The sequence below is a fragment of the Rattus norvegicus genome, chromosome 8 (genome assembly GCF_021556685.1).
Source record: "Rattus norvegicus strain SHRSP/BbbUtx chromosome 8, alternate assembly SHRSP_T2T, whole genome shotgun sequence".
Lineage (NCBI taxonomy): Eukaryota > Metazoa > Chordata > Mammalia > Rodentia > Muridae > Rattus > Rattus norvegicus.
In genome coordinates, this window is record NC_141541.1 from 119655422 (window position 1) to 119682723 (window position 27302).

Consider the following 27302-nt stretch of genomic DNA (forward strand, 5'->3'; position numbering starts at 1 on the left):
AGAACAGACATTATATCTGCTGGAGCCCTTTACCAAACTTTGATTAAAATATTTTAATAGTCAATTTAATTAAAATATCTAAATATTAATTTTAGTTTTACAGACTACCCACTTTATAATGAATATTTTCTTGACTATTTTTTAAGAATTTTGGTATATATACATACGTGTGTGTGTGTGTGTGTGTGTGCATGTGCACATGTGCATGTGTGCTTAATATTTGTGCTGGTTAGTTTTTATTAGCTTGTCACAAATTAGTTACTTGGGAAGAGGGAATCTCAACTGAAGAATTGCCTCCATCACATGGGCCTCCAGACATGTTCGTGGGACATTTTTTTTTAAATTAACAATTGGTGTATGTGGGCTCAGCCTACTCTTGGAAGAACCATTCATGGGTGGGTAGTCCTGAGGTGTATAAGAAAGAGAGATGAAAGGGTTATGGGAACAAGCCTGTAAGCAGCATTCCTTCATGGTTCTGCTTCAGTTCCTGCCTTGCCTTCCGTTGATGATAGACCTTGATGGGTAAGTGTAAGCCAAAGAAACCTTTTCCTCCCTGTTGTACAAGAGTGATCTTTGATCCAAACTGCCACTATCTTCAGGAGCTCTACTGGGGATGCTTGTAAAAGAGTGTTAACAGTTGGGTCTGTTGGCAAACAGGAGGAGGGGACAAGGTGGGTCATGGGACCCCCACCCGTGTATTCAGATGCCCACCAACAAGCTGTGTGCAATATGCACTAGGTGCACACGACCTAGTGGCTTTGGGGAAGGGAATAGGCAGGGAAGAACTGGGGGAGGGGTTTCCACCAGATGGCTACAGGAGAACCATAATCCCTGCTGAGTACATACTTTCCAATGACTCCTTCTGCTTGGAGGAAACATCCACTCTCTTGTAAGTAAATCCTGCTGTATTCTGTAAGGAATCCTAATAAAGTCATGGCTCCCCAAGTGAACTTTGATGGCATCGTACCTTTGGTTTGTCTTTGAGACCTCAGGAAGATGATAGATATTATTTATATCTCCTGCTAGGAAGGTATTTTAGCCACACCATTTAAGTTTTTATTTTTAAAGTCATTATAGCATTAAGTTATTGTAGCAACAGAAAGCAAACTAGGACAATCTTTCCTTTGGCTATTGTATATCATTAAATTCTACCACACTAAAAATAACTTAGTAAGGACCTACTCATTTCAATATTGGCAGAAATAATGACTGTGTGCCCAACTGTAACCTCCTTCTAAATCTTTCTTAGCAGAACTGTTGTTAGCTGAAGGACACTGACTTTTGAAATATAAATGGATTTTCCTCTGCAGTCTAGGAATGCCACATCAATCTTCCCAGTAGATTTTTCAGGGCATGTCCGGCATTCTAGAACACCTCTAACCTGCTTCAGACTCAAATTGGTAGAGTATTCTCAAGAAAGTCACGGGCTATTTAGTGTAGTCTACTGGTAGGCAAGCCCTTTTGGACACAGGATTAGTAGAGGCTGTGACAAATTGATCTAAAGGGAACATGAAACTTCACTCTTGGAATACCTTGTAACCTGTGGCCTTGGAGCTATCAGTTTGACAATTTTTTTAAATGCCTTAACTTGTCACAGCAGTCATTGAACCAGGTGTCTGCAGTTTACTGGTAAAACAGCCTTTTTCAGTTGGCAGCAATCTCAAGAGTTCAGCTCAGCCATTTTTGAAGGTCGAGAATCAATAGAAGGCAGCCTAAAAACTATTACCTAAAGTGAGAGAGAGAGAGAGAGAGAGAGAGAGAGAGAGAGAGAGAGAGAGAGAGAGGAGAGACAGAAAGACAGAGAGACAGAGAGACAAGCAGAGACAGAGACAGAAACAGAGAGAGACACAGAGAAACAGAGAGAGACAGAGAGGGAGAGACAGAGACAGTGACACAGAGAAACAGAGAGACAGAGAGAGGGAGAGAGAGACAGAGACAGAGACAGTGACACAGAGAAACAGAGAGACAGAGAGAGGGAGAGAGAGACAGAGACAGAGAGATAGAGACAGAGAGAAAGGGACAGAGACAGAGACATGGAGAAAGGGACAGAGACAGAGAGGGACACAGAGAGACACAGAGAGAGGGAGAGAGAGGAGAATTCCACTGGTACACCTGTTAGTTATACTAGAAAATAAGATTCATAAGCTAGCGATACAAGGTTAATCTGAGCCCAATATCTAAACATTAAATAGCTGACATTAAAACGGTTGTATTGGACACCATGACATGAAACCACATTAAGGATGAAATAGGTAAGCCCAGGTGTGTTAGCCCACAGGGATAAGGTGCTTATTTTACAAAAGAGTGAATACTCAAAACTGCAACGAGCTTTTAACAATAGAACTCTTGAGAGAGAGTTGAGCAAGGTGGTTTCTTGTCTCTTAGCCCTGCACTTAGGGGGCTGAGGCAGCCTGGCCAAGGTAGGGAGATATTCTACTATACCCCACCCCACCCCAACACCATCCTTTGAGAGGTTATCAGGTATACGAAGAGGTAGGATCTCATTAGCACTCCTCAGGGTTGGAAAAGCCAATGAACTATGGTGCTATTTCCCACGTCCGCGGCTCACTAAACGTACCACCACGTGACTGTGTTTCACCTCCGAGCACCATGGAGAAACTGTACACTCCATCCCCACAGCTGCACTAGTCCATGTGTGCCCTTGAGTGAACCTTGCTTGGATTTTGAAGAACACAGTCCTTTGCCTCAAAACGGCGACTTTACCTCTTCTAGAATGTTCTTCCTTCACACTCCCCTTCTTTACTTGACTGTTTTATTTTCCATTTCTTGGTTTCAGGTGTTAATCGTCATTCTTGGCCTGTCTAGCTCACAGCAATCCAACTCCTTGACCCAATTATGAGCTTCCTTCATTTTCTTGTATTTGTGCGCTTTGGCTTTAGAGAATAAGTTAAGTTGTCTGGTTGTGGATTTACTTGGCTCTTCTACAAATGGGATTGCATGTGTATTTTGAGTGCAGGAAATGTGAATTCAGTAGCCCACGTGTGGCACAAGGTAACTGCGGTCATTGGGTAGGAATGACAGGGATTTCTATACCGATCTAACACACTGGGTGGATCAAGGAGACTATGAAGAGAGAAAGGAATGGATGGGGGCCTGGAGCTTGCCGCCACAGAGTTCTCCATCAGGAAAGAGGAGAGAGCAAGGCCTGATCAGTTTCTTTCATGATTTCTCTTTTCCTTCATGTTACTGAGAAACCACAAAAGACAGATGAGAGAGGGAAGGTGATGGAGTCAAGTGTCAGGAGTGTGGCTCTCACAGCCCAGTGGGGAAAGAGCCAGAGAAGAAAGCCTAATATGAGTTGCTATGACAACAGCAAGGGGAATCCTCCACCTCTCACACCAATCTGTGAGAGCTTGGAGGACAAAGAGCACTGGGTTGGTGAAGACACTGGTGAAATTCAATGTGAAGTGTGGACCTTATACACTTAAATGCCCCTGAGGATTTGGGGTCTGGAAGGCAATCTTGCTTCTCTCTGGATGGATTTTACAAACCTCGGAAGACTATATTTACAACTGAAGAATGGGGTTTTGATGGGTTTCTTTCATAAAAGATGTAAGAATGCTATGAATGTTGGATGCTGCTGGAGAGACTCTGATATTTGGATATTTTGTCAGTAAGTAGAATAAGAACTTTTGTCATCTGTGGTAGCTTTCTGTTTGGAGGCTCCATGCCTCAGTACAATGGCCTCCGTTACTACAGACACGTGGTAACACGTGTTTCTTTTTTCTTTTATAGAAAACAGAGGGTCTTTTCTTTTTATACAATATATTCCGATTATAGTTTCCCTTCCCTCTACTCTTCTCAATTCCTTCCCATCCAGATTCGCCCCCATGCCATCTCCTATTAGAAAACAAACAGGCATCTAAGGTTTACTGGATAGATTTCTGTCAACTTGACACGATAAAGTCATCCAAGTGGATTATCCTCAACCAAGAAAAGGCCTCCGAAAGATCAAGCTGCAGGCAAGCATGTAAGACATTTTTCTTAATTAGCAATTGATAGAGAGGTCCAAGCCCTTTGGGTGGTGCCATCACTGGGCTGGTGGTCCTGAGTTCTATAAGAGAGCAGGCTGAGCAAGCAATTAAGAGCAAGCCAGTAAGCAGCATCCCTCCATGGCTTCAAGATCTCTCACTTTCTGCATATTGTCTGGCTGGGGGAGTGTCTGTATGTGTTTCCCTCTGCTGCAGGGGGAAGCTTTTCTGGTGATGGCTGAATAAACCCCCATCTAGTTGTATAGCAAAACGTTATTAGGAGTCACTTTAGTAGGTGACACATCCTAAGTGCAGAAGTGACTGGCAGAACAGAGCTACCAATCATATGGCACAGAAGTAACAAAGAAAAAAGAGAAGGCTGGAGTCCTGCTATGCCATACCTCCCATGACCTAACTTGTCCCACTAGAAGCCCCTCCCCTCCCAGGTCTCATCATCTCCCAATAGTGCTGTCACTTTGAGCCAAGCCTTAACACAGGACAATTGGTGGGTGCCACCCACATTGCAGCACAGCACAAACCAGGCCTTGGGGTAAAAGAGGACTATGAGAATCCACAGGCCAGCCTTTGCTTTTTGAGACAGGGCCTTCTGTGTAGCTCTGGTTAGCCTAGAAGTCAAGAGACCCACCTTGTCTCTGCATTCTGAGTGCTGGGACCAAAGGTTTGTCCAACATGCCTGGCACCACAGGACAGTTAAAATGGCTTTTTTCTCCTCTTAGATAAATTTCTATCTAAATGTCCATATATACAGATATGAAGACACAGATATACACAGACACATGAGCCCATAGACACCTAGAGAAATTCACACACATACATGCCTACATACATCTGTAACTCTGTGTGTGTGTGTGTGTGTGTGTGTGTGTGTGTGTGTGTGTGTGTGTATTTTTACCTTGACTTGTCTGCATATTTCTATAATTGTTTTGGGAGCTCAGTTATCATTGACTGTAACAGAGACCAGTAGAGTGCTTCTGAAAAATTCTTATTGAAATCTCTGTGTCAGAGTCTTAAAAATTACCCACTGCATTCTAAAGAGCAAGGCTATGGCAGAAATATACTCAGATTCTAGCCATAGTAGCACATCAGCACACATATGTCTGAATAACAATTAAATGAAAAATTAATAGATAACACAAGTAAAAATTTGAGTGTCTATTCCAAATTCTAAGAATCTTATAAAATATTTCAAATACTAAGGTAGATATGTTTATGATTTTGTAGATTTTATTGTTTTTAAATTATGTATATATGTGTGTTTCTATGTGCCTAGGAGTGCAGTTGCATCTAAGGCCAGCAGAGGGCGGTAGATGACCGGATCCTGAAATTCCAGGTGAGCTTCGGGACATGGGTGTTGGGTACAGAACTCAGGTCCTCAGTAAGAGCAGTAAGTGCTCTTAACTGCTGAGCCATCTTCCCAACCAGACTTCTTCTGAATTAAAAAAATCTTAGAAAATGTTAAGACTAGTTTTTAAATAAAAGCACAGCATCCTAGCTTAATTGAAAATGTCACAATCATTAATAAATGCTATCTCCTGAGATTCTATAACATCTGTTAAAATATTGATAGAAAAAGAACTATATACAAGATTGTATGTATAGAATTAGATCATTTAAAAATAGAAGTTATTTGGCTAAAAAGTAGACAAAGTGACCCATTTCATATTAACAATAGTTTTCTTGGGGAAATGAACTTAAGCATAATTTATTGTTATTATAGATCCCAGTTTTTTAAACTTTCAATAATAAGCCTAATTTTTTTTGTAAAAACAGCTTCTTCACAAGCCCAATATTACTAACAAAGTCAACAAATTTCTCCACTATAAAATGCTACACCAAAGAAAGGGATTTTTAATTGTTTCAACTTCTGTGTTATCTTTATGCCAAACATTTTGGATTGCCTTGTGGGAGGGGCTATTGGCCATACAACACTGAAAAAATGCTTAGTTGAATAAAACTTCTGAGCGTTATTTAAAATAAGACTGTTTCAGACTCAATTATTACTTTTCTCTGACAAGGAGAAGTCTGGGAAAAGGAAGAATTGCTTGACTCACTCTGCTGGTACATTCTGCCTCAGCAGGGGGCGGGAGGAGGCGGGAGAGCAGTGAGCTGGACACACAGGTTCTGGTCAGGAAGCAGAGAGTTGAACGCTGCCGCTCAGCTTTCTCCTGCCCGTGGGCTGGTGCAGCCTACATTCAGGCTGGGTCTCCCCCCTCCCTCTCTCTCTGATCCTAAACACAGTCCAATTCACAGGGAGATTAGCTACCACACAGAGCATTCTCTATTTCCCAAGCCTATTTGACTGTGCCCACTCTGATTTTGCAAACTTAGGTGACTGTAGGCACTCTGGAAAAGACTTCGAGGGTCTTCCCACCAGGGACAATCCTGGGGAATGTGATAATTGTAACACAAGCAGGAATAATTACTTGTGGAGTTTGTATTAGATTACACACCAGTTAAGAAGCTAAAGAATTTTGCAAGAGGCATCCTATTTAATGCTTATAGTAATTCTGCTATCTGACTACCATTAGCATTCCCATCATATAGGGAAGGAAACAGAGGTTATGAATCTTCCCCATATTTACAAAGCAAATAGCAAAGACAGACCTGGAATCCAGAACCTACGAGTTTCTGGACAGCCTTACGCACTGTTTCCCAGGTGGGATACAATGGTATCACCGTGTGTGGTGGTTTGAATGAGACTCCTTCATAGTCTTGGGCCTTTGAATACTCGATCTCCAGTTGGTGGTGCTGTTTAAGGGGGCTTAGGGGTGTGGGCTAACTCATGCAAGTGTTAAGGACAATTAAAGACCTCCTCTCAGGAAAAATAAAAAGGAAGATGGATGAGAAGTGACACTGTAGATCCGTCTCTGACCTACATGCATATATGCACATGAACTCCCACATGCGTGTTCTCACACACCAGGACATGCACACACCCATGCACAAACATACAAAGTATTGACTATGGAGAAGCCCAAGCTGCTTTTCATAGGCCTTCCTGTCCGCCATAAATCACAAACTAACTACATCCATGTGGCTCACTATGAGTTAAGCCCGGTCATGTCTTTAATCTTCAAAACAAATGTTTAAACTGAAGAGTCTTCCTGACATTTAATTTATCGCCTGTGTTGGAGGTGTAAGAGATTTGAATACCTTTGGAGATAATATGATTTGTGTTTCCGATAAGAAATACCTTGTCAATCACTTCAACACTTTCCTCTTGCTTCTAGATGCTCATTGCCAGGACGGGATGAACAAATGAAAATTCAATCCGACCCTAATGGTTCTCAGACATCACAGTGAAAGGCATGCCAGTGTGTGGGGGAGAAAAGAGAGTTAGTTAGACCTTTTCAGAACAGCTGCGATAAAACCTCTAGTTCCGATGATGTCATGTCTGCGGGGCTCAGAATCTATCACCCAGTTTGGTGTCTCACTGAAGCATGACCAATGGAAAAATAATCCATCAGTTAAGAAGAAATAGAAGAAAACATCTGTAGAAGGCTGTCCAGGTGGTACTGGGCAGGCCTGAGGCAGACCTCAGGCGTGAACCAAGTGTCTTCTGCTGTTCCATGGCTTCTTTCTGGCCACTTGGTTTGCAACTAGACTCTGCCATTACTCGGACCTGCCAAGACACAGCCAACGAAACTTTCTACAGAGGTTTTCATGGAGAATCGATTTGACAAATGCCATCCTATGCATCCAGAGATTGTTAGGAACGACCCTGTACCCAGAAAAGAGAAATCATGGAAAATAGCGCTGCAGAGACTTAGACTCAGGAAGGGTGGGGCCATCTCAGCTCCAGCCTTGATGGGCATTTGAAACCTCTGGTTTCCTTTTGACTCATGTGGGGATTATGTAATCTAGATCTAACATGATTAGGAATCTGAAATGTGCGGCATGGTGTTAGGCACATGGTAAGTTCTGAATTTCAATGCATCTTTCTAGACACCCCTCACCTCTAGCTGTGGGATGGTAGGTTGTGTAGGTGTCGGGAAAAACTGAGAGCTGGGTCGACACTCCTTCTGGAGTAAGCTCAGCTCTCTGTTTAGTTCTGATCACTCTTAAGACATAGCAAGACTTAATTAGCCTTTTGGAAGACTTGGGTGGAGGGCAATGGGGACCCTTAGTGGGTTTACAAAAGAGAGAAAGGAAACATGAGTGATGATGCTGGACGTGATAAAGGTGACATAAAAAGAAGAGGTAACAGACAGGGAGGATATGGGGATGAAGCGAGACACACAGGACAAAGGAGAAAGAACTAAGATGATGAAAGAGAAACAGAGAGAGAGAGAGAGAGAGAGAGAGAGAGAGAGAGAGAGAGAGAGAGAGAGATTTTCTTCAGAAATGGAGACTCTATTTCTGTGACAGAGCAGAATGCACATCGAGATCCATGGCCTCTTTAGCAGTGTCTGTCTTCCAACCTGATCTGGATTAGTGGCTGTTAATTAAAGACATTTCCACTACAGTGACAAAGCACCCAAGAAAAACAGCCTCAGGAAGAAAGATGGTTCTTGGCTCATGGTATCAAACATTTTGGTCAAAGGTTACTTTAAGGTCTATGGAAAGGCAGAAATGTTATGGCAGAAGGGCATCTCAGTATAGGGAAAATGTTTACCTCACGACAGACAAGGGAGGGCAGGGAGAGGGAGAGGGAGAGGGAGAGGGAGAGGGAGAGGGAGAGGGAGAGGGAGAGGGAGAGGGAGAGGGAGAGGGAGAGGGAGAGGGAGAGGGAGAGGGAGAGGGAGAGGGAGAGGGAGAGGGAGAGTGTTGGGAATGAGATATACACTTCTCTGTTTTGAAGGAGCCAAGAGTCTCTGCCTAGATAGGTCATTGGCCATAGGGGACAATCCAACACTATTATTCTACTAAAAGGACATAGTATTAAAATGACTCCTAATGACTTATTATTATACTCACAGATCAGGATCTTTCAACACTTTTCATAGATGCTTCTCCTAGCAATAGATAGAAATGAACACAGAGGACCCCCTTCCCCACACATACCAATTGGTCAATGTGTAGAGAATGTGCAATGCTCAGTCCTGCATACACACACCTCACATTCCTCTCCATAACGCTCAGGAATCTAAGACTGTAAGATCCAGAGGGGTAGGTAGCACTGAGGAAACGCTTTTCCAGACACAGCATGGCAGGTGCACATGTGAATTCACAGCAGTATGTGCAAGCTCTAGCTAGACAAAAGCCTAGAATAGAGAAGGAAATATGGGCACAACCTCCGACCGCTAGCTGTTTAGCTATTAGCTTTTAAACATGTTGGGCACAGGACAGTTGGTTTTCTTTAATAATGTGTCTTGTAGTAGGTTGAACTCACCTCAGGGCAGCCTCCAAACTGGACTCTATGGGTGAAGAGGGGAACAAAGAAGGGAGAATAACTCTCAGGTAGGATTGAAAGGGGTGAGGTGGTAGAGAGAGTAGTTACGGGAAAAGTTTGGGGAGGATGGTAAATATATTCGAAGCCCATTATATGAAGCTTTCAAAGAATTAATAAAAGTATTACTTAAAGAAATGTGTTTCCTAGTATTATCAGGAGCTGAACCTGTCATGTCTCGCCAACCTGACTGCTCAAATGTGAGCTGAACAAGAACAACCCCAATGGACACACCAAAATGGATGGGGAAGCCCATGAGCTCAACCCAACACAAAGAGCTGCAGGCAACCAAGGAAAGCTTGAGAGTGAGAGATATAGATGGTCTTCTCCAGGGAAGAACCAACCTGATTGCTGTGCAGTACCAAATGATCAGCCCTGAAAGAACACATACAAGTAGCATTATATGAACTGGTTCTATTTAAGTACATCACTCTCCCTACCTGTGCCTCACCTTTGTGGGGTCACATGACGTAGGAATGTGAGTTTAAAGTGATGAAGGAATAATGTAAAAAACTTTGCTATTAAAAGTATTGGTATCTTTAAAATTAAAATAATTGTCAAACAGATCATGCATTTGGGGAGTACTGAATATATTTTTAAATACGTAAATTAGTTGTCTCTTTAAATGTCAGTATAGGGGGTCAGAGAGATGGCTCAGTGGCTGACTGACAGCCTGAGCCTAAGGCCAGGAATCCACGTAAAAAGCTAGATATGGTGGCCTGATCTGGCCTATGTGATCCTGGCGATCCGACTGTGGGATGATGATGGAGACGTGAGAACTGGATAGAAACTTCCAAGGCCATGGAATCTGAAGTATGGCTTCACAGCCATGGGAGCAGGAGAGAGCCTTCTCCAAAATAAGGTAGAAGGCAAGAAGTGGCTTCTAAAAGTTACGCTCTAACCCACATACCTGTGCTGTGGCACACACACCTGCATATATATGTACATGCATATATATATATGTATATATATATATATAAAACATTACAAATAAGCACAATATTTACTGAAGGCTACAGATCGTGCCCTTTTAGCTCCTTAAAGTCTTAATAGTGTGCATCAAACATCAACAATAATAGCCACACAGGTGTGGGAAATATGTAGGTTTTCAAAGTTATCTTTAGTGAAAAAAACATCCACAAACATTGAAGAGCACAGTTGCAAGTCCCTGGTGTCCTACCTCAGCTAAGAACTGAGCATTGGTTCTGGCACTGAGCCCGCATTACAATGCCTTAAAGACTAGTATTACAATAGGAAGTTACTCGAGACATGGTGTCGTTTTTCTATAGATAAAGCTACATGACAGTCTGGACAGGAGAACAGCCCGTGACCAGGAGTTCAAGGCCAGCCTGGGCAATCTAGTGTGATCCATCTTAAAACAAACACGGGGCTGGAGAGATGCTTTGGTGGTTAGTAGCGTGCACTGGTTTTATAGATGAAAACGTTCATGAGTCCCCAGATCCCGTGCCTTGCCGCTCGCAGCCTGGAACCTTAGTTCCTAGAGATCCATCCCCTTCTTTTGGCCCCCTTAGGGCCTACACTCATGGGCTCTTCCTTCCTGCTCACACACATAATTTAAAATAAAATAGATCTTTATAAGCAAGCAAACTGTCATCGACTTTAGCAACAATCAAATAAACTGCTCTTAGCATTTAGAGATGCAGATCTTCTGTGAAGACCTGATTCCTGGGAAGTCACGAGCAGCCTGCATTCATATGCAGTGCCTCCTATGTTCACAGGCAATGGCAGAGTGTCAAGTTTGAGAATAGCAAGTGTATAGTCAACAGATTTAAAGGGACCATTTAGCATTGGATCCTGGAGGTAGTGGATGGAATAGCCCCAGAGAGATCAACACGCAGACAGATTGAGTTGTGAAACCTTTTCATTGTCCCCAGGAATGAGGTGGCACTTCTTGCCTGTCAGTTTCCTTCTCAAATATGTATATTAATGACTGTCTAAAATAAGGTGAATCATGGGTAGTGAAAGTATGGCCCTTTCAGTAGAGATAATAAAACCAAGAGTGAGAGCTGTTTCACCCAGCAGGCTTTGCGGGGATGGCGTGATTCAATGACATCGCTTCCATCTGGCAGATTTATTTCTTCACAGTGACAAGGTGAACACATCCCTGCAGAACAATGGCAGATCTGAGGTCACAGGGAGGGCAAATGTCAGCACGTCCTGGCTCTGTCTCCTATGGAAAAGGAACATTTGCCTACTCTGTTAAAAGGGGAAGGAGGGAACATGCTTCCAGTGGTTACCTGGGGAAGAGAAATCCCACACAGCCTCACAGATAAGTCTTTCCCACAGATGAAGTTCATCTGTTGACGTCTCGGCCTCCTAAAATAACTCACACACTGGATGAATTAAGTGAAACACACCTTAGTTGAAAATTGTGAATTGGCTGTCTAATTCTTTGTTGTTCTTTTTCATTTTTTATGTATACTATATGTCTACATGTTTGTATGTACACATATATGTGAGTGTTCATGGAAGTCAGAAGAGGGTATTGGGTCCCCTGAAACTTGAGCTGCAGGTGGCTGAGTTGCCTGATGTGGGTGTTGGGAACTGAACTTAAGTCTCATGTGAGAGCAGCATGTGTTTCTAATGTTGAGCAATCTCCCCAGCCCTTTGTGTTTAACATTTACATTTATTATTACTGTTTTTATTAGTGTGTGTATGCATGTATGTGTATGTGTGTATGCATGTGTATGTTTGTGTACATGTGTGTATGTAAGTGTATGTATATATGTGTGTATGTACATGTATGTGCGTGTATGTATATATATATATGTGTGTGTGTAATTATGTGCACACACACACATGTTCAGGTAAGAGCAGAAGCAAGAGGAAAGCACCCAGCATCATGCTCTGTCACTCCCAACTCTCTGACCTTGAAACAGGGTCTGTCACTAAAGCTGGGTGGCAGCCAGCAAGCTTCAGCAATCCTCCTGTCTCAGTTCTGGGGCTATTGGAGCACCTACTTGTCACACTCACTTGTCACACCAAATTTCTTTACGTGAATACTGGGATCTGAATTTGGGTCCTCACACTTGACCCACATACAATGCTATCATTCATTTCAGAATTTGCTGAGATTCAGGAGGCCCTTGTTATTTTTTATCAAGTCAGTAAATCAAATAAAACAAGCAAATTTGTTAGTAAATTCATTTAACTGGTGTCATTTTAAAAAAGTAACACTACTCAGCTGTGGGGGCATTCAACTTCATTGTTATTTTTAATACATTCACTAACAGAAATAATCAATTATTCATACTGGTGAGGAGTGAACATACTTCCTAATGGGTATTTTCAAACTATGACAGGACAGGGGCTATAGCTCAGTCGATAACATGCTTAACTAGTATGCATGTTCAGAATCCTTGGTTTCTTCCCCAATATACCCCAAACTGGGCACAATGGTAGATGCCCAGTACTTAGGAGGTGGATGCAGGAGAAGCAGATGTTCAAGGTCACTGTAGCTACGTAGAGTTTTAGGTTGGCTTAGGCTTTGTGATGGTTTGAGTAAGAATTGTCTCTATATGTTTGAACGCTTGGTCCCTAGTTAGTGGAATTGTGCGGGAAGGATTAGGAGGTATGGTCTTATTGGAGAAGACGCGTCACTGAGGGCGAACTTAGAGATTCAAAAGCCCACATTAGGCTTAATCTATCTCTCTGTCTTCATGAAGATCAGGATGTAAGCTTTCAGCTGCTGATCCAGTGCCATGCCTGTCTACTCCCTGCCCTGATGGACATGGACTAATCCTCTAAAGTGGTAAGCATCTAATAGATGCTTTTTTTGGGAAGAGTTGTCTTGGCCAATGGTGTTTCTTCACAGGCATAGAACAGTAACTAAGACAACCTCCATGAGGCCATTTTTTTAAATAAAATAAAACAATAAAGTCATAAAATAAAAGGCAGCATCCAATTCTAGAATGCTTAGTTGTGCACCTAGGATATGAGAGATAGGAAAGAAACATTCTCATTTCTTAGATCTATCTTCTTGTAGTCCCTGGAAGCAAGTATGTCACTGTCAGGATAAAGTCTGTCATCCAAATGTAAGCAGAAATGGGGCTACCACTGAGAGCACAGTGTTAAGGGCATACCATCATTCATTCATTCATCCATCCATCCATCCATTCATTCATTCTGTGTGTGTCTGTGTCTGTCTTTGTCTCTCTCTCTCTGTATCTGCCTCTCTCTCTCTCTCTCTCTCTCTCTCTCTCTCTCTCTCTCTCTCTCTGGGTATGTATGCTCTATCTCTGATTTAGTGCTTTTAAAGTGACCTGATACTTAATCTTTCAATGTTGAAACTTGAAAGACAGCTATGAATTAGGACCAAAGATAGTCCTGAGACCATAACTCCACCTTGCTAATCACACCAGTAAGCATCTGCAACTATAATTCACAGAGAAACCCAAGGTCCCAGCAGTGAGGGTTGCATTCTGTGTAAAGGCACAACAAACTGGAATGGACAGAACCAATTGGGGTCCTGAGAAGGGCAAAGATGACAAGTCCTAAGAATGAAGACCGAACGATCCTCACAGAACGTCATACAGCTTTCACAATCAAGACTTTCGAAACTATTTTCTTGATGATGATGCATTAGTCAGAGTCATTCAACACAAGGAAGAAGCAGAGGAGGAGAAAAAGCAATGAATACAAGCTCGTCATTGTAAAATTAATCTTCAGGGATCAGCAGGAGCATCAAAGCGAGCGCACTAAAATTCACCTTTCACGTGGAAAGTGGCTCATCTTCCTCATCATGGGTACATGTGGTTGCCATGAGTGGGGCATTCTTCCTTAACCATTTAAGGAGATGGATGTGCTGACTTCCTGCTCATTGTATCATATACCAACTCACCATGCTGTACCCAAAGTACGTGTAATTAAAACAACAATAATTAATCCCAAAGGGAAGAGAAGAGATAGAGGCTCTCTCCAACACTGCACTTCAGGTATTCTTATGTCTAGAATGTAAGTATCACGAGTTGGCAGTTGACCATGTGTCTGCATCCATGGATAATTCTAGTGTGTTTTCTCTACCCGAGACTCTCATAAACGGGTATAGAAATCACCCAGTGTTGATTAACTTTCTTTTCTTTATTCTCATGGAAGCCAGCTGATATCCCCATCTGTTGTATGTGGAAGGAACTCTAGAGAACAAAAGGCAGCAACCACACCTTTCTTGTCTTCATCAAGCAGAAATCACTTGCATGGCTTCCAGAGGATGAGAGCCTTCAGGAGTGGAGCTTCACAAGGGGAGGCCCAGTAGCCATGGGACTCAAACAAAACAACAGGATAAAGTCTACCCATGTAAGTTCTAGAGGTTTCCTGAGCTACTCAGCTCTCTCTCTCTCTCTCTCTCTCTCTCTCTCTCTCTCTCTCTCTCTCTGTGTGTGTGTGTGTGTGTGTGTGTGTGTTGTGTGTTTTCAGCACAATGCCCCCTTTTTGCTCTCTGTCTTTGTTTAATTGGTTTTATTAATTTTTGAATAAAGGTCTTTTGTTGACCCTGGAGATCACTTTGTTTTTTTTTTTTGCGGGGGGGGGGGGTGTCCTAGGCTTGAGGCAGGCAAGGTAAGGACTAATGTATTCTAGAATTCTATTTAGTTTGGGGTGAGGCGCAAGCCCATTCTAATAGGCTTAGGCACCTAGTTTCTTCACATGCACCCATCATTTGAATACACCACTCTCCAAACAGTGCCCCTAGCAAATTCAGCATCTCCTTAGTCCTCATCTGCATTTGACTACACCATAACGCCAGGCTCTGGACTATTAGTTCCTACTTCTCCAACCCTAGTAATAATCAGATTTAGATAACAAATCAAGTTTCCTTCCAAATTGATTTCCAATTAGTCTGATATAAAGATTAGAAGGACTGATCCAGCCTGAACTGGTTTGGGTTCATTTGTGATAATGCGAATTATATCCTTCAAACCATCATTTAGGTTTAAGAGTCTAACTACCACCTTATGCCTACGCATAATTGGGAATGCATATGATTAAAATCAGGTGCAGTATAGGTAAGGACATGCACATTAGAAAGAATGAATATGTGATCTAATGTTGCCATCAAAATGGAGTGCCACCAAATCCATCCCCCTTGGTGACGATCCCTTCTTCCTTTAGGCTCCATGGATGGAGAACCAGCACCATAGATGAGCCTCGCTTTCTGTAAGTTGCTTTGTCATGGTGTTTTATTAAAGCAGCAGGGAAGTAGCTAATCCAGCATTTCAGAGCATAGCCAGACCCATGCACATTAGATCTTTAATCCTTTCACTAACAAGAAATCTCAAGAAGATAAAAGTCAAAGCTGACGAGTTATCATAAAGTTTATTTGCAGAAATCCAATGGGTCATTTCCAGACCAGAAAGTCCCAGATGCCAGGAAAGCAAGAGGCTCCCAGGACCCACTGAGGGTGACATTAGCTGAAATACTCAACAAAAGGGAGAAAGAACCTGTTGAGACCATATCCAGAGGTTAAGCATGGCCCCCAGTTGAGGGAAGGGGCTACCCACCCATCTCAAAAAATTTTAACCGAGAATTACTCCTGTCTAAAGAAAGTACAGGGACAAAGAATGGAGCACAGACTGAAGGAAAGGCCATCCAGAGGCTGCCCCACCTGGGGCTATATCCCATATACAGACATTATTGCTAATGCCAAGAAGTACCTGCTGACAAGAGCCTGATATAGCTGCCTCCTGACAGGCTCTGCCAGAGCCTGATCAATATAGATGTGAATGCTTGCAGCCAACCACTGGACTGAGCATGGGGACCCCAATGGAGGAGTGAAGGCAAGGACTGAAGGAGCTGAAGGGGTTTGCAACCCCATAGGAGGAGCAACAATATCAACTAACCAGACCTCCCAGAGCTCCCAAGGACTAAACCACCAACTAAAGAATACATATGGAGGGACCTGTGGTTCCAGCTGGATATGTAGTAGAGGATGGCCTTATCTGTCATCAGTGGGAGGGGAGGCCCTTGGTCCTGTGAATGCTCGATGTCCCAGTGTAGGGGGATGCCAGGGTGGTGAAGTAGGAATGGTGGGTGGGGGAGCACCCTCATTCAAGCAAGGGGGATGGGGATGAAATAGGGGTTTGCGGAGGGGGAACCAGGAAGGGGGATAAGATTTGAAATGTAAATAAATAAAATAACCAATGTGGGGGGGATACATGATCTAAGCATATGATGAGAGTTTTTAATCTTTATGCAAAGTAGTGGGTGAGAAATGGTTTTAAATGGCCCTTAAACATCAGTTAGGTAAGACAGCACACCAACCACCCTCTGTAGATCCAAATATTTATGAACTTAGACATGTGTGTACTTTTCAAGAGGGAGCAGAGAAGGAGAGGAGGAGGGGAGGAAGCAGGGTGGGTGCCTGGAAGATAGTGAACAAACTGCTCGTTAAAAATATCCATTTGTGACGTTGGGACATAGGCCACCTGATCCCATCTTCACAACAGCATTCTCATCCCCATGTCCCAGAAAGGCAGATCAACTTGTTTATGTCACATTCACAACAGAGTAAATATGGAATTCACACCCAGGGCTGGCTTCCAAATCCATGCCATATTAATGATCTACGTTTGGAGAGAGAGCCCAGTGGATAAGAACACTTGCTGTGCAAGCATGGAGTTCAACTCTCCAGCATCCACATAAAAATCTGTGTGTCTGTGCTTGCCTGTAACCCCAGTGGTTAGGGGCGGGCAGAGACCTGAGGACCGCTGGGGCTTGCTGGCTACCTGCCTAATTCCAACTTAAGTGAGAGATCCTGTCTCAAAGAAACAACCCAGAAAAAGATAGAGCAGGACATCTCATGTCTTCTAGTCTTCACACACACGCACATAGGTGTTCATACGTGTATTCTTGTATACCAAACACATGTACATATGTACTGTACTCATACATATTAAAAATTAAACAAAACCCCAAGCCCTATGACTTCCTTGATTGTAAATTTAGGAAATAATAGAAGACCTTGTTCAATTCGTTGGGGATGGGAGGCATTCTTTTCCTTTCTCCCTGCTATTTACTGAGGGCTCTGTGTCAATTAGGAATATGGCTTACTAAGACTGACATTTAACTTTTGCTATACTATACTTCTCCTTACTATATGGAGAAGCAAGGAAGTATAGATGGAGAATAGATGTTGCCAGATAATCTTCGAATTTTGTATCTTCAGAAGTGTTCTTTTTAATCCTTCAGTTCAAGTACTTAACATTTCTTTGAAGGCATCCTGATTAAGCCCTGACTTATTTGTTCAGACGTTTGTGACAAAAGGATCATCATGTTCTATTCTTCTGTGTCACAAATTGCACAGAACGACTGTTTTATTTGAAGCGAGTTATCAAGCAGCTTTTGAGGGAATATCACTAATAAGTCAGAAGTGCCCTTTACGGCATCAGACACCTCCACTTCCGATTGCGATTGCAGCCCTCCGTGGCTCCACACCCACCAGATCCCATTGCCAGAGTCTAAGTGACATCCTGACACCAGGAAGTCAAGGGACCAGATGTTTACCCAAGAGGATGTGGTTTGCCAGGTGGGAAAGGACGCCTGTGAGTGAAGAGCAGGGTCACAGAGATCCTCCAAGAATCTCTGCCCAGGGGCAGTTTCTTGCTTTACGGTTTTACCTCATTGCGCCACGTTTTGACGTATTAACCAGTGAGCATGCCCGGGAAAAATCCCCGTTTTTCCTCACCTCTGTGCGGAGCCAGCCATACGGCGGTTTATCATTAGAGTGTGTAAAAGAGACCTCAGCAGCACAGGGGATGTGGCTGTGATTTGAGTATTGGTAGGTGTTTGAGAACTGGTTAAGAGAGGAAAGATTCAACTGTGAAGACTAGAGAGTCACCATTTTGCATTAATCTCATGAGTTATCTTAATGGCCCTGGATCAGAGAGAAGGACACACCTAGACACAAAAGACAGAATGCTTGATTCTTATCCCAGAAAAATTAATTATGCATTGTAATTTTTTTGACTTGAACAAATAGAAAGTTGGTTTGTTCGCGGTTGAGGTGATCACAGAGCAAGACGAGATGACCAGCCTTCCTAGACATTCTTTCTGTGTACTGAGATAGCATGAGGACAGTGCTGCTTTCAAAGATAAGAATGTCAAACAAGAGGGCTGAAGACCAGGCTCACTGGTTAAGAGCACTTGCCGGTTGCAGCATAGGACCTGAGGCTGGTTCCTAGCACCCATGTTTGTAGCATTCCACCACCTGTGACTCCAGCATCTGAGGCCCTCTTTTGGCTTTCATGGGCATTTGTGAACACTTTGCATACAATTAATTAGTTAAAAATAAAAGAATGTAGGAAAAGTCTGAGAACAAGAGCCTGAGGAAAAAACACTGTTTTACTGTCTCAGGAATAGACAAAAGGCAAGATTCTAAAATAGATGTAGGAGCATGGATTCTCAGCACACAGCACAGAGATGCAGTTAGAAGGGACTGGATGGGCTTCCTCATGGGTGGTACTAGAGAGCTATTTGGGAATATGTATATCTTACATTTTTATCATCCACCAAATGTTCCAAATGTATACACATGTTTAAAAAGAAGATATACAGGTAACAGGAGAGCAAGAGTGAAAATTTCTCTTTATAAAGCAAGAATGAAATTTTCTCTTTGACTCAAACATTCAGAAGTACTAAAAGAGAACAGCTGTGATTTCAAATTACATTACATAGCATTTATAGATTGAAAATCTAGCAAAATGGAGGAAGAATGAGACAATTTCTGTAGAATTATATGAAAGAGAGGAATATTTAAACAATTAAACATATAAGCAATTGAAATTAACAAGAGGAATACTGGGAGAAAAAGCAGGCAAGACATTTAAATAGATCTGCCACAGAGAAGTAATTTAAATGACCCTTAAGAATATGAAATGATGCTTTCACCAAGGAGAAAGACTGAATTTTGATGCTCATTGTTTATGGAAAGAAATGAGTAGCGAGATTCCATAAAACATAGCAAATAAAACTACCACTTGTCCCAGATACATCACTTCTGGATATATGTCTGAAGAAATCTAAATCAGCATTCCACAGAGCTTTGTGTATATCCGTGTTCACTGCAGCCAACACATACACAATAAGCAGACTAGGGAAACAGCCTAAATGTCTAGCTGTCCATCAGCTGATGAATGAAGAGGTGTGTGTGTGTGTGTGTGTGTGTGTGTGTGTGTGTGTTGTGTGTGTTGTGTGTGTTGTGTGTGTATGTGTGTGTATTCATCCATAAAGAATGGAATTGAGGGTACGGCTCAGTTGGTAGACTGCTTGAATACTGTGCGCTATATAAACTCAGTGTCCTAATTTAGTTTCTGTGTCTGTGACAAAAACTGACATAACCCATCTTGAGAAGAGTTTATGGTCTGTTATCAAAGGAGGACAAGGCAGAAACAGGAGGAATAAGTCAACCAAGGAGCCCAGCTTTCTAGCTTGTTCTTCCTGCCTTGATCACTCCTTTCTTACACGGTGCAGGCCCACCAACCTATGCATGATGCCGCCCACAGTAGGCTGGGCCTTCCTGGATCAGTTAGCAATAAAAAGAAAAATGCTCCACAGACTTGCCCACAGGCCATTCGGATGGAGGTGATTCTGCAATTGAGAATACTTCTTCCCAGGTGTGTCAGTTGACAACTAAAATTATCTATTACAAGTTGATCCCTAATGAAGTACTTCCTGGCTTACTACCTCTGAAGTAACCCAGATATAAAAAGGCTAATATCATGTCTTTTCTCATTTATAGATTCTAGGTTTTATATAAATACCCCTAACACACACACACACACACACACACACACACACACACACAGAGAGAGAGAGAGAGAGAGAGAGAGAGAGAGAGAGAGAGAGAGAGAGAGAGAGAGAGCATGTCTGGGAAGGAAGAGGACCAACAAAGGAGGAGGGGACTAGAGAATGTAATGTCAATCTAAGTAAGTAATATGTCAACGAAACCAGCATTATGTAATCTATCACTGTGTACAATTAATATTTCAACAAAATTTTGAAAAAATGATAAATCTCTAGTCCGACTAAGGACAACTTTGTAAGAAATAAATTCCCAACACCAGGGATGAAGGGAAAGAGACAGCTGCTAACTAGTTCCGGAGACATTTTGAAAGATACCAAGAGAAGCTGACTAACACTCTGTGTTTATGAACAGTCAAATTACATGTGCCAATTCCTTGAAAAATAGGAGTGACATATTCTTACAAAAGATGAAACAAAACGAGTAGTCCTGCAGCTATTAAAAATTGGGAGGGGAACACCGATAAGAAAGGGGAGGGGGGAGGGGGATGTTTGCCCGGAAACTGGGAAAGGGAATAACACTCGAAATGTATATAAGAAATACTCAAGTTAATAAAAAAAAATTAGGCTGTGGAGAGCTGCTAACCCTCCAGGAGCTGCACCCTTAAAGAAAACCGACTCTTCCTCTCCCGGAAGTTATCAGCCCCCAGTAGCTCCTTAGCTATGGTACTGCATGAACATCCTGCCTGTCCATGATGAGATTTTGGGTGGTTTGGAAAGGGGGATGGATCTGGAAGAGATGGATTTGGGAGAGAGTGTGAATCGACATGTATGTAAGAAATATCCAATGAATTAATATAAAATGAGAAGAAAGTTGAGTTGCTGAGGGGTAAAGAGATGGCTCAGCAGTTAAGAGAACTTACTGCTCTTGCAGATACCTGGGTTTGGTTCCCAGAATCCACAGAAGTTGGCTCACAATTACTGGTAACTTTATTTTGCTGGGGCACCTACAAGCCTTTCAACCAGTGGAGAGACAGACCTTGAAAGGCGAAACATGAAACTGGAGTCAGTACCACCTTTTCAAGCACTGGGTCACAATCTTCCAGACCCTGACCATGTGGTTCATTCTTCTTACACATTGAAGCATTGCAAAACTTCGAGAAGGGGTTTCCCTGTGACAGTGATCAGAACGAAGCTTCAGGCACCGCTAAAGAGAAACTCCCTGACAAGGCAACAACGCACATGTGATCTTTACAATGAGAATGAGTATTTTATTGAGTATTTTTGTGTCAATATTCAAAAGAGAAATTGGTCTGAAATTTTCTTTCTTCATTGAACCTTTGTGTGGTTTAGGTATCAGGGTGACTGTGCTCTCATAGAATGAGTTTAGCAATGCTCTTTTAATATCTATTTTATAGAAAAGTTTGAGGAGTATTGTTATTAGTTCTTTCGTTTAAAGTTCTGTCCTAAATCCATCTGGCCTTGGACTTTTTGGGGGCTTGGAAGACTTTCAATGACTAGTTCTATATCCTTGGGGGTCGCCAGTTAAGAGAATATTTAATTGTTTACCTGATCTTGATTTAACTTTGCTAAGTGGCATCGATCAAGACAATCATCCATTTTGTTTAGATTTTCCAGTTTTGTGGAGTACAGACTTTTGAAGTAAGATCTAAAGATTCTTTGGATTTCCTCAGTGTCTGTTGGTATGTCCCCCCTTTCATTTCTGATTTTGTTCATTTGGATACTGTCTCTCTGCCTTTTAGTTAGTTTGGCTAAGGGTTTGCCGATCTTGTTGATTTTCCCCAAGAAGCAGCTCTTGGTTTTGTTGAGTCTTTGTATTGTTCTCTTTGTTTCTATTGGTTGATTTCAGCCCTGAGTTTGATTACTTCCTGCCATCTAGTCCTCCTTGGTTTGCTTGCTTCTTTTTGTTCTAGAACTTTCAGGTGTGCTTTCAAATTGCTAGTATGATATCTCCCCAATCTTTATGAGGGCACTTAGTGCTATGAACTTTCCCCTTAGCACTGCTTTCATTGTGTTCCATAATTTTTGGTGTGTTGTGCCTTCATTTTCACTGAATTCTAGAAAGTATTTTCTTTCCTTTTTCCTTTCTTCTGGTCTTCCTTTCTTCTTTCTTTCTTCCTTTCTTTCTCTCTTTCTTCCTTTGACTCAGTGGTTATTGAGTAGAGAGTTATTCAATTTCTATGAGTTTACAGGTTTTCTGTTGCTTCTGTTGTTGAAGTCTATATATAAAAATCTCTATATAAAGTCTACATATAGAAGCTTTAATATAGAGCATGAAGTGGCTACATCCTGTAGCCAGGCTGGGCCTTCCAGAGGAGGGAGGGGGGACACGAACACATCCACAGAACATTTGACCCAAAGTTTGTCTTGACTACAAGATGTGTAGGGATAAAGATGGAGCAGAGATTGAGGGACTGGCTGAACAATGACTGGCCCAACTTGAGATCCATCTCATGAGAGAGAGCCAACCCCTGACACTATTAATGTAATCTGTGATGATTACAGACAAGAGCCTAGCATAACTGTCCTCTGAGAGTCTTCATCCAACAGCAGATAGAAACAGATGAAGAGACCATCCCCCACCCCAGCCAAACAATAGGCAGAACTTGGGAAGTCTTGTGGAAGAGAAGGGTGGAGAGATGACTAGGGGAGCCAAGGGGTCAAGGATACCACAAGAAGACCTATAGAGTAGGTCTAACCTGCACCCATGAGGACTCACAGAGACTGAACCACAAACCAAAGGGCATGCAGGGGCTAGACTTAGGGCCTCTAACATATGTAGCAGATGTATAGCTTGGTCTTCATGTGAGTTCCCTAACAATTGGTGGAGGCCTGATTCTGACTCTATTGCCTGCTTTGGATCCCATTCCCATGTTCCCCTAGCTTGGCTGTCTTGTCTGGCCTCAGTGAGAGGACACTTAGTCCTGCTGTGACTTGATGGGCCAGGGAGAGGTGTGTACTGATAACCATTGGGAGGACCTCCCCTTCTCCTTAGAGATGGGGGCGCTGGGAGGGTTGTGAGGGTGGGACTAGGAGGAGAGGAGGAAGAAGGACTGCAATCAGGATGTAAAGTAAACAAACAAACAAAGAAACAAATTAATTAATTAAAAACCAGTAAAACAATGAATTTTATTGGCAGATAAAGAGCTCAGGGCTAGGCCTAGCTGAAGCATCTGTGATGAGACTAAGGAGAGATTTCTACTGGCGGAGGATGCACAGTACCTGGGGCCTCCTTCACAGGGATGAGTTCTATTCACTGACAGCCAAAACCTAGGATTACAGCCTAATAGCTCAGGATATTAAGGGCTAGGGTTCAAGTCCTAAGAGGATCACTAAGCTGTTTGACTGTGCCATTCCAGCATTCCAGGTGATCAGACATCATTAATTTACTGCTTTTGAAGGAAACAGACCCATATGGTTGACAATCCTGGTTCTCCCATGCATACACAATGTAGGCTGTGCTTCCTACACTATTTCCAGGGGAGTCAATGCCTTCTTCTGGCCTCCTTGAGCACTGCACACACACACACACATGTGGTACACATACATACACACAATAGCACACGTAGTCACATAAGTTAATAATAAATAAATACTTTTACAAAGATATGTTTAAAAAACACGTTTTGAAAACTAGCAATTGCAAAGCATATTTGAGAAATAAATAATAACAGATCTATAAAATTTCATCCATAACAGAGACAAGGAAACAATAATCACTAAACCCTCCCAAATCCACTGTGGCCTAAAGAATAAAATTAAGGACATGATAAGAAAATTATAGCTCGATATCCTTTGTAGAGGCACCATGCCTGATGACCCGAGTTCAGTTCCCAGGACCCACATGAAGAAGCAGAGTATTGGCTCCAAGTTTTCTGTTGACTCCTGCATGTGTACCATGACCCACATACATACACACATGTACTCCCTCACTCCTGACACGTACACTAAAATAAATAAAAATAAAAAAATCCGAAGTATAGAACACATTCTTTCTTTTTTTTCAATTTTTTTTATTAACTTGAGTATTTCTTATTTACATTTCAACTGTTATTCCTTTCCCAGTTTCTGGGCCAACAACCCCCTAACCCCTCCCCCTCCCCTTCTTTATGGGTGTTCCCCTCCCCATCATCCCCCCATTGCCGCCCTCCCCCCAACAATCACGTTCACTGGGGGTTCAGTCTTAGCAGGACCCAGGGCTTCCCCTTCCACTGGTGCTCTTACTAGGATATTCATTGCTACCTATGAGGTCAGAGTCCAGGGTCAGTCCATGTATAGTCTTTAGGTAGTGGCTTAGTCCCTGGAAGCTCTGGTTGCTTGGCATTGTTGTTCATATGGGGTCTTGAGCCCCTTCAAGCTTTCCAGTTCTTTCTCTGATTCCTTCAATGGGGGTCCTGTTCTCAGTTCAGTGGTTTGCTGCTGGCATTCGCCTCTGTATTTGCTGTATTCTGGCTGTGTCTCTCAGGAGAGATCTACATTTGGCTCCTGTCTGCCTGCACTTCTTTGCTTCATCCATCTGAACACATTCTTAAGTAAACTTTTTATTAGCCTTTATAACACAAGAGAAGCTGTTTCTTTCATTTTTTAATTGTCATCAAAATGCTACAAAAATCTGATTGATGGGGGGGGGGCGGTAAACACAGCCATAAATTCTCCACCTTGATAAAAATCAAAGGAAATATTCATCAGATTGTGATGCTAGGAAATGAAACATTAAATTAAAAATGAAGAAAAAATTTATCACTTGGATGTTTATATGCAAAATTAAAATTATCATGTATATTTTACTGGGAAATGGAAATTTCCAGTGCTTACCTATGAATAAATAGAAATGTATTCAAATCATTATAGAGCATGTTTAGAAAGCTACCAACAATATATCAGCCAATTAAATAGTAGCCCAGACAATTTCTTCTGCTCTGTGATCTTGCAGATACCTAAATTTATTTATTCCCTTCTAATCAGAGAGAGGATATGAATGTGGATGTGTGCTACATGACAATATTGATGAGAATAAAAAAGTATGACCACATTTTTAAATATTGAGGCAAAAACCATACATTATAAGGTAATTCATTTTTGCTCCAATTTTCTGTCTGTTTCTGTGCAATACACTATTACCAAAAATAACTTGAGGAAGAGTCTATTTCACCCTGCAGTTTATAGGCTGTCATTTGGGAGAATTTAAGGCAGGAACTTGAAGCAGGAACCATAAGAGAATTCCAGTTATTCACTTCCCTCAGCCAGCATTCTCATACAAACCAGGACCACATGCCCAGGGGTGGCACTGCCCACCATGGACCATGCCCTTCCCAATCCAGTAGCAATCAAGAAATTGTCTCACTGACCTGCTCACAGGGCAACGTGATGGGGGAAATTACTTGGCTGAACTTTCTCTTCCCAGGTCACGTTTACAACTAAGTTTAGTCGTACAATTGTCTCTATTAGGATAATAACAAACACACATTGCTGAGGCAAGAGGCTCTCCATAGGCAAAAGATCCAAGTTGAAACAGTACCTTACAATGCACATATAGTATCTCTATAACTGCACCTCTCTCTCTCTCTCTCTCTCTCTCTCTCTCTCTCTCTCTCTCTCCCTCCCTCTCTCTCTCTCTCTCTATATATATATATGTATATATATATATGTGTGTGTGTGTGTACACATATATAATGTGTATATACATATATGTATATATTATGATAATACCATATATAGTAAATAGTAAATATACACACACACACACACACACTAAATAAATACAAAAAATTTGGCAGAGGGCTGGAAGTAGGTCAATGGCTAAAGTACTTATTATTCAAGCCTGGAGACCAGAACCCACATGAAAGTCAAGTGACATGGTGACATGTGTGTAATGTATTCAAAAGATACCAGTCTCAATGCATACTGTGGAGAGCTATTAAAGAGGACAGCCAAAGTCAACTCCCTGCTTCCACATATTAATATATGTTTATCTGAACATACATGTACTCACATACATGCATATGCATATTCAAAAGTACTTTTAATAGAAAGTAATTTCTACCCACCCACATTAAAACAATTTTAAAGAGAATATGATTAAAATATCCCATTCTTAATTGTCACCATGATATACTACCCCATGCAAAAAAACAAAAAAACAAAAAACAAAACAAAACAAAAAAACCCATAAAATGTTCATTGAGTTGAATTATTTTTAATATAAATTACTTTATTGTAATGTGATCATAAAATCATCATGTGGCTAGATTGGATTTTTGATAGTTTATTTCTTGCATTAAAATAAATTATAAGTACTGTGTTAAAATTTTTAAATATTGAAAATAATATAATTAAATATGACAAAATTGAAAAACTAATCATCTCACAGTCGGAGATGCCTTGGTAAGAGGGTCAAACACCCAGGCGAGAGCCTGGAGGGATGGATCACGCCTGTCATCCCAGTACTCCGTAGGCTGAGGCAGGAGCATGTTTCCAGGCCAGCCTGGGCTACGTTGAGCTCCCTACAGGGCTGTATAGTGTGACTCCCTATTTGAAAACGAAAACTACTCAGAACACACAAGAAACAAGCCCATTATTAACCCATATTGAAGATCATCTTTCATTCTTATGAATACCGAGGTGCATATTATTTTCAAACGATTGATAGTCTAGTTTAAATTTAGACAGTTGTTCTATATAAATGACAACATCTAAAGAAACAATATTACCCGGAAACCTTTTTTCCTACGATTCCCACTGAGCCACACTCATGTGAGTTGACCCCTGCTCTAGACATGAAGACCGGAGAACAGACAGGTGCCATGTGGAACTGGCTTCTGACTCATCCAGGGCGGTAGAAAGTCACACACAGCAACTCCGAAAGTTTCCTGTAGGTAATAATTTCCTGAGTAGAGTCGAAAACTGCTTTATAATACCGACTCCCACAGAGTCTCAGTCATAAGGGCTTGGTAGCATTTTATTTTAGCGCCTGATTGACAGGCATATTATGCAGCTATTACAAATTTTTTTTTGTGCACAGAACGTTCTTGACATTCACTTCCCTCGTGCTTTCTATTAGAAAAACAATGAAAAGAGTTCATGCACACAAAAAATATCTTTTTGACTGAATGAGAATGGAAAGAAAG